The 15,000-nt window shown below is 37.8% G+C and overlaps 1 protein-coding gene and 1 pseudogene across 6 annotated transcripts in view; one reads left to right on the top strand and one right to left on the bottom strand.

The window, feature by feature from the left end:
• Positions 1 to 15,000, top strand: part of LOC143033450 (uncharacterized) — a 622,033-nt gene that overhangs the window by 209,387 nt on the left and 397,646 nt on the right. The window lies entirely within an intron of this gene.
• LOC143033451 (fatty acid CoA ligase Acsl3 pseudogene) overlaps positions 11,565 to 15,000 on the bottom strand; it is a 139,314-nt pseudogene continuing 135,878 nt past the window's right edge.

The following is a 15,000-nucleotide window of genomic DNA, read 5'->3' as shown; positions in this document are numbered from 1 at the left end:
CGCTAGCATTTACTGTGAGATGTTTGTTAGAAGTGTGCAGGTAGAGTGGCCCTCCTTGAACCCATATTGATTTGGATAGGTAGATAGATCAGTTATGTTTCTTTCTGCGAGTTGCCTTTCCATCAATTTGAATATGCTGGAAAGTAATCAGACTGGTCAGAAGGATGCTGATTTTTCAGGTGGTTTGTTTGGTTTTAATATGGGAATCATCTGTACTCTTTCAGGTTACACTGCTGAAATTTTGTTCTACAATCAGGAGTGGTTGAAACACCAGTAATTTTTTTTTTTTTTATCACATTTGGCCCGAGGTGTTTTAGATAAAAGTTTATGATCTTATTTGTGCCTTCTGCGTACTAGTTTTTCAGCTTCTTTATTGTCCATCCCATATTGTTTGAGAATGGTGTGGCGTCTGTGTCTAGTTTGGTTTTTCGTATCTAATTATTTTCCTACTTTCAGGACTTCATAGGTTGGAAGTGTGTTCAGCGTTTGTAATTGTTTTCTTAATCATCCACACTCGTTTCTATTTCCCATCTATTATATTTGTGTGGTTTTCCTTCTTTTTGTTTATTTGCTTTTTGATGCCTTTGTTTAGTTTTTGTAGTAGTTCTTTTCCTTGTTCTATGACATTCTGTTTGGTTATTATTTAGTGTCATTTTCATCTTTAATTTATTTTTCATTTATTTGTCTATTTATTTATCAATATATTCATTAATCAAATTAATCATCAATCTATTTGTTTATTCATTTATTTCTTATTCGTGTATTTATATATTTATTTATTTATCTATCTATTCATTTATTCATTTATCTATTATCTATTTGTATGTTTATTTATTTTCTAAGGATGCCTATCTCTGAATGGTCACTATTTCAGTGTTTTGTCTTTAGATGAGAAATGATTCACGGGAAAAATCTCCACGGTCTTATCTATTTCCCCTATACAATGATACCTATTTTCTTTTCTTGTAGTTTATATTTTTCCTTAGGCTGGCTTCGTTTTTCCTTCTAGTTCTATGGCGATTTTTATTGGAAATTGGCCTGAGTGGAAGTCATCATGGATTTTCAAGCCGTTTGTGTCTGAAGGGAGTGTAAGCACATTGTTATGTCAGGGGAAATTACTTGTTGGTCATGTTAAGTTTGGCTGGTGTGATGTTTCCTGAACTCTAGTATGTTTAGGCTTGTAAGTTGTCCTGATTTTTTGTTTCCTCTTTGGTCTTTTCTTTGTATGTTTTGCTAAAATGGGTGGTGGATGTTCATGTTACCTGTCAATATATGGTCTGTTAGTAAATTAAATGGAGTGCTCTGATGTATCTCAGGGTGCTGATGTGGTGGGCGAAATATAAATATTTGTGATGTTGTCAACTGTTTTCTTCTTCTGTGTTTGTGTGGATTGTGAATATTTCAGTTGTCGTGTCTGCTCGTGATTTTTTTCTTTTCTTTAAAAAAAAGATATGGTATTGTGTATAACTGTTATGGGTCCTCCTTTGTATAGATGTTGTCTTCTCTGACTGTTGTATAATCAATGAATGCATGCAGTTTGGATTGGGGTGTTAGTTTCATGTATTAGTGCTCTGTGTGTGTTTACCTGTATGGAAAATAAAACAACTCCGTTTGTTTGTAATGTTGTTGATGTTTATTTGGGCTATGGTTAGATTGTGTTTCTGTGCTAGAGTGTTTTAGGGAAGTGTGTAGATGTGTGTTGACTGCAGCTCCAAATATGTGTATTGGTTTGTATTGGTGAATGCGGTGCATGTGAAGAAGACCCATGTGTAGTATGTAATATACTTAATAGATGTATGAAACTTATGGGTTTTCTGCACATAGGACACGTTTACAGGCTTGGATTAGTTTTTATGTTTCCGGCCAGAAGACGGTGTGGGTGGGCGGACGCCGAAATACTGACCTCCTTATGTTAAAAAAAAAAAAAAAAAAAAAAAAAAACGGTAGCAAAGATGAAGAACATAGATTGGTAGGAAGTGAAAGAACAGAGTTTTTGGGTCCGGTCCGGAGACCAGGTGCCCCGCAGGGCCGCACCACGTTGTAGAGGTGGAAGTGGCGTGTCGCTTTGCGAGATGGTGGCTTCGATTCTGCGCAGGGTGTTTGTGTACCCCATCGGTGTAGCCTCTTAAATAAATGATACAGCAGCATCTGTTCCTATCTAGGCATATGTTAAGTGAAACCAAGCTCCTGACATCTTTTAAAGTCATACTGCTACCTAGTAGGACTTTTGATAGTATGGATTCGTATAAAGTTTATAAAAACCTGCTTTAGAGTCTCATGTCAATAGAATAATATGGTGGTAGACAGAATAGATATACAAGTCGAAAATGACGCTCAGAAGTAAAATGGGCAATGAATAAGGAACTGGCGACTCTGGCAGGTATTTATTGCAAGATGGTTTGTGTCCGTTAGGGAACAGAGCAACTAAACCTGATGTCATTTTCTAAGAATGAAATAACCTACCCCTAAATAGCATCCCCTCTTACAAGAAGAACCGGGGATTGTAAATAGACAACTACCCCTTATCACTAGTGACATGATAAAAATGTGGTGTGGGGTCAGGGGGAAGATGCCTGTTGACGATATTTGTGATCATATGTCCGGATATGATATGCGGAGATCACATCCCCTTTGATTTATTCATGGTGGGAGAATGTTCTATTAATGTTGATTCTACCGCAGTAAAGTGGTCTGAATTTTACCCTAAAACCAGAGACACAATGCTTTGGATTTCCTTGTGGGACTTCAAAAGTTCTTAGCCAAGAACAGATATGATAAAGGCTTTTTATGTTTCAAAGAGGTACTTTTGAAAGGCATTTTTGAATGTTTTAAGTGTAATAACGGGTTATCCAAACGGTGCCAACAGGTAAAGGAGGGAAAGTAGTCAAACTAGACTTCGAGATGCATGTTGAAAAAGCCATGTGTTTTCTCAATGACAATACCTATAATATACATATATATATATATATATATATATATATATATATATATATACATACACACACACACACACACACACACACACACACACACACACACATATATATATATATATATATATATATATATATATATATATATGCTAATAAGAACACGGGTACGTGTGTTCACTTATGCAAAGTAGACCACTTGGAAAAAGAAACTAACGAAGCAGAGCGCTTTCGTATATTACATCTTGTTGCACTGAAGATGTAATATACGAAAGCGCTCTGCTTCGTTAGTTTCTTTTTCCAAGTGGTCTACTTTGCATATATATATATATACATATGACGAGTAGAGAGAAACACACAAGTAGAACATGAGTTTATTCTTTGGCTATTTTTGCACAGTGGTGCTTGATCAGAAAGAATGTTTGCACTACAGAACAACTGACAATAAATACAAAATGTGTGAAGAGAGAGAGAGAGGGTATAAGGATAGGTCAATTCCTGTTCACGGTGGCTCGAAATCGTGTGGGCTGCTCAGACTGACGCTCTGTGTGGTGCTACGTGTGATCTGATGTCCTGTCTTCTTCCATTCTGTTGCTGGATGTAGTGGTCTTATTTTTGATAATCTAATATCTCCTATTCTATTATTTGTGCATTTATTTGTGGCTATGTGTAAGGCTTCTACAATTTTCCTCTGTTTCTTACAGAGATTGTTGCGTAATATATCTGCTTCCCTCATTTTGGTATGTGACCTTTCTCTTCAATATGATTCACGAATGCGCTGGTGTTGCGGTGGTGACGGACATCGGCTCTGTGTTCTTTACGTCTTGTTGGCAAACTCCTGTGTGTTTCTTCAATATAAACATTTTCACAACCTGAGCAAGGGATTTTATAAACTAATATGCAGCCCTGAATTGCTCCATGACGAACTACATCATGTCACCGAAACTTTCAGAAAACTTGCCTTCCCCACTGGTCTTCTCTCGTCCACCTTGAAGAGAGCTAAAGCTATAAGGGAGAGGACGAATAACAAGAAAGAAAACGTAAACAATAAAATATACGTAGTAGTTCCCACATCTGATTTGGCCTGCACACTAAGTAAAGAACTAAGAAATTCAAATATCTGCATCTCGTGAAACGCAGGAAAGACAATCAGTGACATCATTAAAACAAAGGTGGAAAATACTAATACCGAGAAGCTTAGTCTATAAAACCCCTTGCTCAGGTTGTTAAAATGTTTATATTGGAGAAACACACAGGAGTCTGCCAACAAGACTTAAAGAACACAGAGCCGATGTCCGTCACCACCGTAACACCTTATACCCTCTCTCTCTCCTCATACATTTTGTATCTATTGTCAGTTGTTCTGTACTGCAAACATTCTTGCATATTTGTGATAATATGTTCGGCTATGATATGCGTAAATCACTTCCCCTTTGATTTATTCATGGTGGGATAATGTTCTATTAGTGTTGATTCTACCGCAGTAAAGTGTTAGGTCTTGGTCTGAATTTTACCCTAAAACCAGAGACACAATGCTATGGATTTCCTTGTGGGATTTCACATGTTCTGAACCAAGAATAGATATGATAAAGGGTTTTTATGTTTCAAAGAGGTACTTTTGAAAGGCATTTCTGAATGCTTTAAGTGTATCCAAACGGTACCAACAGGTAAAGGAGGGAAAGTAGTCATACTAGACTTCGAGATGCATGTTGAAAAAGCCATGTGTTTTCTCAATGACAATACCTATAATATACATATATATCTTTATATATATATATATATATATATATATATATATATATACATACACATACACACACACACACATATATATATATATATATATATATATATATATATATGACGAGTGGAGAGAAACACACAATTAGAACATAAGTTTATTCTTTGACTATTTTTGCACAGTGGTGCTTCCTCAGAAAGAATGTTTGCACTACAGAACAACTGACAATAAATACAAAATGTATGAAGAGAGAGAGAGGGTATAAAGATAGGTCAATTCCTGTTCACGGTGGCTCGAAATCGTGTGGGTTGGTCGGACTGGCGCTCTGTGTGGTGCTGCGTGTGATCTGATGTCCTGTCTTCTTCCTTTCTGTTGCTGGATGTAGTGGTCTTATTTTTGGTAATCTAATATCTCCTATTCTATTATTTGTGCATTTATTTGTGGCTATGTGTAAGGCTTCTACAATTTTCCTCTGTTTCTTACAGAGATTGTTGCGTAATATATCTGCTTCACCTCATTTTGGTATGTGACCTTTTTCTTCAATATGATTCACGAATGCGCTGGTGTTGCGGTGGTGACGGACATCGGCTCTGTGTTCTTTAAGTTTTGTTGGCAAACTCCTGTGTGTTTCTTCAATATAAACATTTTCACAACCTGAGCAAGGGATTTTATAAACTAATATGCAGCCCTGAATTGCTCCATGACGAACTACATCATGTCACCGAAACTTTCAGAAAACTTGCCTTCCCCACTGGTCTTCTCTCGTCCACCTTGAAGAGAGCTAAAGCTATAAGGGAGAGGACGAATAACAAGAAAGAAAACGTAAACAACAAAATATACGTAGTAGTTCCCACATCTGATTTGGCCTGCACACTAAGTAAAGAACTAAGAAATTCAAATATCTGCATCTCGTGTAACGCAGGAAAGACAATCAGTGACATCATTAAAACAAAGGTGGAAAATACTAATACCGAGAAGCTTAGTCTATAAAACCCCTTGCTCAGGTTGTTAAAATGTTTATATTGGTTAAGTTTGATATTAGAAATGTCATTTCCTTTTCCCTTTATTTCTCTCTACCTCTTTTAGCAGCTGTCTTTGTCATAATCCAAACATGTTGCACTTTTCCTCAATGTGCCATTTTACCGGTTCTGTTCACACCACCTAGAACAAAAATTGGAGAAATCATTCGGGTTATGTTAAAAAATGACCGACTAATGCTTGATTTCATAACTTTTTCAGCACTGTGGGCCTTTGTATTTTACAAATTCTACAGGATCATTAGTAGCTCCCTTTCTCAGATAGGGGGGATTTTTGGTTATAAAGCCCAACCATATAACATGCCATATATAAACACCTAAGCAAGATGATGTAATGATTATTATCTATTTCATTTGTTTTTGTTTTGTTATCATTTGTCTGTTTGATTCTCGTTTATTATTAGTTATATGTCAATTTATTATTTACTATTTACCTGATTGTTTATTATTTAACTATACCTATGCATCTATTTATGTATTTTATTTGATATTTACATTATTATAGTTTTTATTTATTTATTATTGTTATGATTATTTTTTCGCATCCGACCTAGATATGAACCAAAAGGTCTCCTGTCGGCATGCTCCGCCTTTGTAAGCAGATTTTTTCTCACCTGTAAAATGGCTCCAGAACTGAAAATAGGGGAAAGAAAATATAACATTGTTTATATATATTTTACTCGAGCAACTTTTGTGTAAGGCTTTTACATGAAAAATATCTTGCATTCTTATTATACACATTACTCAAAGGAATACGGTTAGGAATGACAACACTTCTGCCAACATATCCTTCCACGTATACGCTATCTATAAAAATACATGGAAATTAATCTATTGATCGATGTTAGCAAAATAGGCAACTCAGTTGCACAACAATTTATAAATTTCTATGAGACATGAACATAAAACAAATTCTTATTGTTAGATATTATCATTTTGATTATGCAAACTAAGAAACTAATTTGCAATTCAATATGTATACAATTATATATATATACATATATATATATATATATTTGTATATATGTATATATATATTATATATATATACACACATATATATGTATATATATATATATACACATACATATATATGTGTATATATACATATATATATACATATATACATACATATATATATATCTATATATATATATATATATATATATGTATATATACAGACGCTCCTCAACTTACGTTTTAGTTAAGTTCCGAACGGCCGAACGTAACGTGAAAATGAACGTAAGTTGTTACTGTACGTTCCAGTAATGTATGACCGTTTACACTGTATTATACATCCATAAATTCTATCACCGTATCTTATAAAACACCCCTAAATCATTAATTATAAACATAACATTGTAAAATTATAGCATTAATTTCAAATAAATTAAATTCATGCAATATAAAGTGAGATGGTGGAGGAGAAGGAGGAGGGGGAGGAGGAGAAGGAGGAGGCAAGGCACATTCAGTCTGTCGTTTGGGCCATGTAAACAATGGACGGAGCATCATGCGTAAGTATCCTTTCAACGTCACGTACTACGGAGAGCGCGCTAAACTAAAAAATTCATTCAAAAATAAAAATTACAGTCGGTTCAAACGTAAAATCGAAAAAATGTAAAACGAATGAACATAAGTAGAGGAGCGTCTATATATATATATATATATATATATATATATATATATATATATATATATATATATATATATATATATATATATATGCACTCTATGCCTAATGCAGATTTGTAATATCCAAAAAGAAATGTATACTTCGATTTAGTTAACAGAGGAGAAATACTACAATGTAATTTAATGTTATAGGTATCATAACATCACTCTTTGCAATAAAAATATAAAGTATGGTAATTTCATTATGAGATTTGAACTAATGCACTAGGTCATATCTTTTGTCCATACACAAGATCAATATAAATGTCTACAAAAATGTAAACTGTGTGTATTTGCATACATATCATACGTTAAACAAAAATACACAGGATATCTACTAATTCGATATACATTTATCTAACTTTCCCTATCAATTGATTTTCAGCGCAAGTTTTGTGCATACATAGATAAATTAATATTTACATATGTATGTATATATGTATATATATATACATACATATATGTACATCCATATATACATACATATATATACATACATGTATATATATATATATATATATATATATATACATGTATCTTTGCATAAACATTACATTCATGTATCTGCATAAATAAATGCATACACAGGCACTTGTACATGAGTGTATTGTTACATACACTAGTAGACAGGTGCACTGATGTTGCAATAATATCCGAGTCTACGAATGCATGGTCAACATTACATTTTTACTGAGGCACTCAAAGTGTATACATGCTTAACTTTACAAAATTACATCTACACTGCAATAATACATTGAACAAATATTCCGCAAAGAACAAACTAAAGCTCGTTTCTTGAAACCTGGATGGATCGTATCTGAGAGTACATTCTTCCTTGATTATCGAGGGATTACCATAACTATTTAAATAATAAGCCTAACCACTCAAGTAATAACTAAAAATAACTTGAATGTTTCAGTCTCTTAAGGGGTATCTACAATACGCCTAAGTGATAATTAAACCTCTTAGGTAATTAATCAGTCACTTAAGTGAAACACATAACCAAATACGTGACAACTAAAATAACTTAAGTGATAACCTAACTGTAACCTGAACCACTCAAATGGACAGCGAGGGGCTAACGCTATGTAACTCATGAAAATACAACTGTAAGTATCAAGAATATTATCTGTTTCTTTGGTGCGAAAGAATGCAATGAAGCATAAGCAGTTTCTTCTGTGACCGGGGCGGGGGGTGCGCAAGAGTCGCCCGTAGCCATGTCCTTTGTATCAGCTACGTAAGAGGGGGTCTAACGGTTCGACAGACACGTGTTTAAAGTGATGTGTGAACGTGTGAACGGGGTATTTGGGGTTTAACGAACGTGTTCGACAACCAAATACCCCGTTCACACATCACTTTAAACACGTGTCTGTCGAACCGCGTTCGACGAGCCGTTAGACCGTGAAATCCCCCTCTAATGATTTATCCTTTCAGACTTCATGACTGAGACATATATATATATATATATATACATATATATATATATACATACATATATATATATATATATATATGCTAATAAGAACACGGGTGTGTTACTTATGCAAAGTAGACCACTTGGAAAAAATAAACTAACGAAGCAGAGCGCTTTCGTATATTACATCCTGTGAAAAGGTACTTTTTGCACTGGATTATAATATACGAAAACGCTCTGCTTCGTTAGTTTCTTTTTTTCAAGTGGTCTACTTTGCATATATATATATATATATATATATATATATATATGTGTGTATATATATATGTATACATGTATACATACATACATACATTATATAGCGGCAAAAATAATCAAAAGGTTTAAAAGAGGATAGCTTATTTGATTGAAGAAGTAACCATAACGGTGAGCAAGCACAGACGATTCAGATTGTTAACCTGATGGATTTCGCATTTCATTTACGTTGAAGAGTGCTTAGCAAGAAGATTAAGGCAGTCTGAACTCGCCTGACTCCTTCTATGCATCGGATTAAAGGAAATTTCTTAAAACTGTTCGCCAGGTCAAGAGATTTATATCTGCGGCCGGAGCCGTCACACTTCTGCCCTTATGCAGCGTGTGCCATTTATATATTAAGAATTGTTGCGAGGAGTGGTTTTTTTTTTTTTTTTTTTTTTTTTTTTTTTTTTTTTTTTTTTTTTTTTTTTTTTTTTTTTTTTTTATCTATTTCATCCATTTTCCAATGGAGCGGGAACTACGCCGAAAGTATCAAGCTGTGATACAAAAGGAAGGCCTGTCTGCTGGGTACACTAGGCCTATGTTCGTCACATGTTGGCGACACATGTGGACGAGGCTTTTGATGATTGACAGGACCATGTCATCATTCAGCAATTGCGAATGGGTGCACATCACCTTCTATGATCCAAACCCATTAAAAACCCATCAACTCAGAAACGACAGCTAGAGAGAAAATGTTACCGGACAACCGCCCCGGACGGGGGAAATGGCGCGGCGAGTGGTATGTCAGTTTCGTTCCCGCCTTGTGTGGTGTGTAGGAAGTCCCAAAGCAGATCGACAATGGCCACGGGCGACCGGCTGCCTATGCAGAAAGGGCTTTGATTGGAGCAATGCGTCCCGAAGCACATCCCACTGTATTCAGTTACAGAAAATGCATAAACTGAAATATAACAATAGGCTTCAGCCGTTTTAGCAATTTTGATAGTTTGATCTATGATCTTTCATTACTAGCGTCCTTCTCAGTGTCCCGTTGCTGGAGAACCATCTATAAGGCATTCTATGCTGTTATAGATTCACCATAAAAAGTTGACCGTCATGAAGTAAGAAATGTCTTACAAGACTCTTTTCCTTTGACCGCCAGGGCCCAATGACGTCACAGGGCCTTTGGCCAATGGGAGAACGTCCTTGTGCACGATTTGGTGACTGGCTTTTGTTATGTTGATTGAAGGTGGATGTACACTCGTACTAATGTACAAACTGAAATTTCTCAATGAGTCAGCAGCCTACTTGAAAAGTGCACGAGAATCGTCCTTGCGGGCTTTGTTTAACTTACCTGTGCCTTTCTTGCACTTGAGGAATCTTGTTTTTGCTTTAAGTTATCATGGAACAGCTCACCGACGCTTCTATGCCCTTGAACAATTTCATGTCACTTCTATCTTCAGTTAGACGATTTTATTCAGCTGAGGTCCGTGGAGGGATAAACATGTGCGTATCCAATTACACACACACACTCACACACACACACACGTACACACACACACACACATACCCGTACACACATATACCCATATATATATATATGTATGTATGTATGTATATATATATATATATAATATATATATATATATATATATATATATTTATATATATATATATATATATATATATATATATATATATATATATACATATATATATACATATATATATATGTAAGATGACTTTTATGACCGTCGCATATTGCACTCTAACCTATCGCTCAGAGGTAGGTTCGCGTCCTACAATTGACGGTCATAAAAATTATCTGATTGATGTCGCTGTTCACTAGCGAATCTCTCTCTCTCTCTCTCTCTCTCTCTCTCTCACACACACACACACACACACACATATATATATATATATATATGTACATATATATATATATATATATATATATATATTCATATATATATATGCAAATATATATATACATACACACACACACACACACACACACATATATATATATATATATATATATACATATGTATGTATTTGTATATACATTTATATATACACATACATATATATACGTATGTATATATACATATATATATATGTGTGTGTGTGTGTGTGTGCGTGTGTGTGTGTGTGAGTACATATACATATGTATATCCTAAACTACTGACGATAATAACACGACCATTATCCAATCTAATACCATATTGCATTTTACAATTTCTGTTGTGACAATTGCCAAAGGGTTTCATCCCGAAGGAGGAATATAATCTCACTTCGGGCAGGCCCTCGATCTATGCGACTTGTTTCGTGTGACCATCTAGTCTTGGACTATGGCCCGTTGTTCGGTCCGCACTCCGCCTTTCAGTTGCTTAATAAAATCGTCTGGTGCCTGTCAAATGGAACCATGTCAGATGTGCTACCGTACTGGCATGGTTAAATATCAGTCTCGGAAAATGTTGTAGAATAGTCGTCAGGTGAATTTAACTATCAATAAAGTTACTCTTAAGAAAACAGCATTTCGTCTGTAAAGCTTTTATGGTGTAGGAAGCGCTCACACAAGCAAAACATGCTTATACTTATATGTATTGAACTGCTCTCAATATGCCTTGCAGGTCTATGTGCATCTGCTGCGATGCCTTAGCATTCATACTCCTGAGAACTGCACTGAGAGGGGGAAACAAGATGAATTTTCCACCGAGGTCAATGCCTAGGAAGTCAAGGAGGCTATTCGAGTGGGTGACAGCATGCTCATACTTTCTGGGTCGTTATCATAGCATCTCGGACATGAAGGAAGGAAATGTGATAAAAATGTACCAAAAAGTAAAACAAAAAATGGATGACTAAACGGGATTTCCATCTTAACAGACCTCGTTCAAGTCTCGGCCTCTACGAAATAAAATAATTATTCTGGCGTTTTCCACACGACAGTTTTACAGTGATGCACAGTACAGAGGATATTTAGTTCTGAGTAATCTACAGATGTATCTGAGGGTCAGCAAACTAGAGATACTAGAAAAGTATCGTTGGATAAATAATATCAATATACTTCCTGTCTTAAATAACTTAAAGTATCTTTTGTAAACTTATCATCGTGTAAACATAGAATATCTCAAAATCAGACTAACAGACAAAAGTACAGCACGAAAATCTATATATACATACATTACTTTTTTGTCATTTAATAAATTTTATTCTTTAGTAAAATATTGGACTGAGTCTAGAAAATTTATAAAATAAAAATTCTTATTAACTATCAGATGGTCCTCACATATAGATATTTTTTTTTATCTTTGATATGAATAAATTTTAATTTGATACAAATAATCTAAAATAAATACTATGATGTTTCAACGTTGTTAAACTTCAGATCTTTATAGAGATATCTATAGAAACTGAGTAGTTTGCTACTTTTTACAGTCTTTTCATATATAAAACTTTTGTGTGTCCGTGGACTATTTCTGCTGAAGCTAAGAGTAAAATTTTTATCTTAACCTTTGTCAAAATATTTATTTGATCTGTCTCAACACACTGAAAAAAATCAAGCACCATAAATGTCGATATACACACTACAGAAAAAAAAAGAGAACTACAGTACTTTGTACAAAAAGTAAAACGAATCCTGGTCCGAATGTATACAGGAGGCAACGAGGCCCTGGCGTGCAAAAAGGTACGAATTCCTTACGAAGACAACTAATTTACAATCAACCACACAAATGGCACAGCCATAATCAGAATGTTTCAACGTCATACCCATGAGATGGAACTTAATGGCTGAAACAGTCTGAGTACAGGTGTCCTTGACGTGGTCCACGTGTAAATTTTGAATCTTAAGTTAACTTAGAAAATAAAGTTCATTTTCTAAGTCGTTGGTTACTTGGGATACGATGCTTTCGTCACTGAATGTGCTTGATGCTCTTGGGATTTAAAGCGTCGCATACATGTTGTCAAACGCAGCCTGAAACCGTAGCTGGATCTGTTTGCGTCGAAGTTTGAAGGCAGCGGTGACGAGTCCGTTCTCAGGCGTCCACGGCTCCGGTGTGAGGTGAATTCGGGCTGGGATCTCTGACTTGTGCACGCCCGACTTCCTGCTGTGCGCTTGGACTTCCGCCAGGAGGGCGTCCTGTACAGCTTCGTTGTCGCAAAGGGTCACCAGATCTTTTGTCTCCTCTACGCCGATGCTGTGGGCCAGTTTACTTAAGGGATCAGCGGACGGGACAATAACAGCTACCGTTCTCTCTTGAGTAGAGTCTGCATAGACGCAAATATTGTCAATAACCGGGAGAGTTTTGAGTTTATATTCCGTGCTCCCGAGGGACACGTACTCTCCGTGCTTGAGCTTGACCAAGTCCTTCTTCCTGTCGATTATCTTAAGGACGCCGGTTTCGTCAAACTCGCCGATGTCCCCCGTCCGAAACCACCGGACTCCGTCGCTGGTCTCGAAGAAGGCAGCTTTGGTTTCCTCAGGCTGCTTGAAGTACCCGCTCACCACGCTCGGTCCCCCGACCAAGATCTCCCCTCGAGGTCTTGGGGTGTCTGTTACCCGGTAACCACCCTCTTCCCAGTTCTCGAGCCTGACTAAAACCCCGTGGTTTGGGGGCCCCACATGCCCCGTCCGTGTGTCGTCACAATCCATGCTCGTTACGCAGGCAGAAGTCTCCGTGGTCCCGTAGCCGATCTGAAGCGTGCACCCGAAGAGGGTGCAGATGGCTTTGTGCGTCAAGGGGGAGAGAGGAGCTCCTCCGACTACAACCATACGAAGCTTACCTCCGAGCTGGGCTTGGACTTGCTTAAAAACGACCATATCAAAGAGCCAGCCTGCCTTCGGGTATTTCTGTTTATACCTAAGGGCTCCTTTGAAGATAGTGTTCTTTAGGACACCCTGTTTCTCCACGCCTGACGTAACCCCCTTGACCAAACGGTCAAGGATGAGAGGTACGGCATTGAAGGCGGTGGGTTTGGCCACCTGGGTATCTCCTAGCGTTTTGTCCATGATCTTCGGGCTGCTGCTGAAGAGCGTTAGTGGGGAAGAGTAAGCGATGGTGACACCCATGGCGGTCAGTGATATTTCGGTAGCCAGCTCCATGACGTGTGCGAGAGGAAGGTAAGCGAGGTAACGATCCCCCGGCTTCAGGTTTGCCTGGATGGCCCATGCAATGATGGAAGTCATAATGTTGGTGTGCGAGATCTGTACGCCCTTGGGCGGTCCCGTGGACCCACTCGTGTACATGATGATGGCGATGTCTGATGGGTTTGGCGCAACATCATCAGTGGACCTCGTTCTGGTCTTCCCTGTCTGGAGGAGTTCATTATAAGGCGTGAGGGTGACGCCGTCAGGAACCTTGAGGTCCTTCCCAATGCCTTCGATCTGGTCCTCGAGCACTACGAGCTGCTTCAGCTTGGGGCACTGCGATGTGATGCGCAGCAGTCGCGGGAGAACATCGTGCGACGTGATGGCGATGCTTACTTCGGTCTCGTTGATACCATGAGCGATGCCTTCGTCGGTTAAGTTCGTATACAGAGTAACCACGGTGATGTTCTGATGGAGACACCCTAAGGCTGACGTGAACCACTCCGCCCGTGTTTCCGCGAGGATGACGATTCTCTCTCCCGGCTTGGCCCCAAGTGTCCGAATTCCGAATCCCGCCTCGATCGTCTGTTGGAAGACTTCTTTGTACGTGCGCCACTCGTACTCGCCGAGGCGGAGTTTCTCGAGGGTCCGCCCCTCCTCGCTCTTCTTCTGCCGTTCGAGGAGCTTCCTGGTGCCCATCAGGGGAGCGTCGCCGTACTTGTCAGCGGCAAATTGGACCACAAGAGGAAGTGTGTTGGCCCCCGCCTCACGGAGAGCGGCGTCCAGGTGGTACCCGTGTTCGTGGCCCACATTCTCACTCTTGACCCACCACTTGTTGCTTGTATAGACACCGCGCTGCACAACCATCCTTGCCCTTTCCACCT

Source organism: Oratosquilla oratoria, chromosome 15 (assembly GCF_046742065.1).
Source record: "Oratosquilla oratoria isolate Oo_2021 chromosome 15, ASM4674206v1, whole genome shotgun sequence".
In the NCBI taxonomy this organism is placed as follows: Eukaryota; Metazoa; Arthropoda; class Malacostraca; order Stomatopoda; family Squillidae; genus Oratosquilla; species Oratosquilla oratoria.
Note: the sequence above shows the minus strand (reverse complement) of the source record. Positions and strands in the feature narration are given on the sequence as shown.